General features: G+C 43.6%; 1 pseudogene; it reads left to right on the forward strand.

Annotated features, from left to right (window-relative positions):
• Nucleotides 1-646: 646 nt before the first annotated feature.
• LOC102504693 lies at nt 647-1,840 on the forward strand (annotated as a pseudogene).
• The last annotated feature ends 277 nt before the right edge of the window (nt 1,841-2,117 follow it).

Here is a 2,117-nt window from a genome sequence, read left to right on the forward strand (position 1 = left end):
GTGATGAAAAGCATCAATTCAGGAAAAACATTGATTATTCAGATCACCTGATATTTTCTAGTGAAGAGTTTGGAGCAACACTCCTAACCTAATTGTATGCTCCTAAGGACCCATAAATTAAAAATAAACAACAAAATAAATTATGAATTAATTAGAACTAAAGAATAAAGGAAATGTTAAATGTTGAAATCATATAACACAATAAGATTTGGGCAGAGGATAAAATGTAGATTTAAATGCATTTATTTCTTAAAATAAAAATGAGTTGTTGTTTCATATATATTTTTTCAATTTCTCAATTGCTAAGTAACAAAGAACCTACAATTTATTGTCATAGAAGGGTTCCAGCTTCATCTTAGCAATTTTTGTGAGTGACATTTTTTTCACAAAATTTGGATCATACCATAATATTTTAAATTTGAACTCTTTCACTCAACCATATAAGTTGGTTGTTTTCTGTACCATTAAGTGTTTCTCAAAATCATTTTAATCTCATGATGTTTTATCCAAAATGCCAATTTAAATAAAAATAACAGGAAAGGTATAATTTTTAAAAATCTAAAAATATTTAATCTTTTGGATAAGTGGTTTCATTAACTTTACCCTTCTTTTAAATAATTGCCGGCGGGAGTTGGCGGCGGCGGCTGTGGAGAAAGGCAGGAAAGGGCAGGCCGGGCGAGTGGGGGGACCGGCGGACCGAACAGCAGGCCGACAGCAACGAACTAAGCCAGCACTCTACCGCTTGACACATCTGGCCAACCGCGCACCGAGTTAACGAGCCCCTCCACCGTCAGCTCAGCTTCGGCCGGCGCCGGCCCGCCTTCCGCAGCCGTGGTGGCGGCCCCGGGAGGAGCACTGGCGTCGTTTCCTTCGATTCTCGGGATTTGAAGATGGCTGCACAGTCAGCGCTGAAAGTTGTGCTAAAAAGCACCACCAAGACGTCTCTAAATGAGCGCTTTACTAATATGCTGAAGAACAAGCAGCCTATGGCCAGTGAATATTCGGGCTTCGGTGCAGCAACAACAGCAGCTAGCCAGCGCCAGAAACAGAAGACTGGCCCAGCAGGTGGAGAATAGACCCTCTGTCCAGGCAGCATTAAACCTTAAGCAGAGCTTAAAGCAGCGCCTGGGTAAGAGTAACATCCAGGCACGGTTAGGCCGACCCATAGGGGCCCTGGCCAGGGGAGCAATCGGTGGACGAGGCCTGCCCATAATCCAGAGAGGCTTGCCCAGAGGAGGACTACGTGGGGGACGTGCCACGACAACCCTACTTAGGGGCGGGATGTCGCTCCGAGGTCAAAACTGCTCCGAGGTGGACGAGCTGTAGCTCTCCGAATGGGCTTAAGAAGAGGTGGCGTTCGAGGTCGTGGAGGTCCTGGGAGACGGGGCCTAGGGCGTGGAGCTATGGATCGTGGCGGAATCGGTGGTAGAGGTCGGGGTATGATAGGTCGGGGAAAAGGGGGCTTTGGAGGCAGAGGCCGAGGCCGTGGACGAGGGAGAGGTGCCCTTGCTCGCCCTGTACTGACCAAGGATCAGCTGGACAACCAACTGGATGCATACATGTCAAAAACAAAAGGACACCTGGATGCTGAGTTGGATGCCTACATGGCACAGACAGATCCCGAAACTAATGATTGAAGCCTGCCTTCCCTCCTGTGAGAGACTTTTGTTAAAGTCACACATCTGTAAATAACCTTGAGATAACTAACAGATGAGAAGAAACCTGACTGACGCTGGAAGGACCTATCATAATAGGTGGACTGACTTGCCACCAGTTTGTGCATTTAGTGTGTTTCTTTTACTTTTTGATACTGTGTTGTATGAAACCCTTTTTTCCTCTGGAAAAAAAATAATAATTGCCATCTCATTGCTTATTAAAAAGTACATTTACCTGGTTATGAATCAAAGATTGTAAATTTTTTTTTTGATAGCGCCACAAACTTGAGTAGACATTTCTCTCAAGTGGATATATAAATTGCCAATAAGTACATGAAAAGATGCTCAATATCATTAATCATATTAGGAAAAATTAGGGAAATACAAATCAAAAGTAAAATAAGGTATCCCTTCACACTCCTTGGGATGATTATTATAAAAACAAACAACAACAACAACAAC

Source organism: Camelus ferus, chromosome 35 (genome assembly GCF_009834535.1).
Source record: "Camelus ferus isolate YT-003-E chromosome 35, BCGSAC_Cfer_1.0, whole genome shotgun sequence".
In the NCBI taxonomy this organism is placed as follows: domain Eukaryota; kingdom Metazoa; phylum Chordata; class Mammalia; order Artiodactyla; family Camelidae; genus Camelus; species Camelus ferus.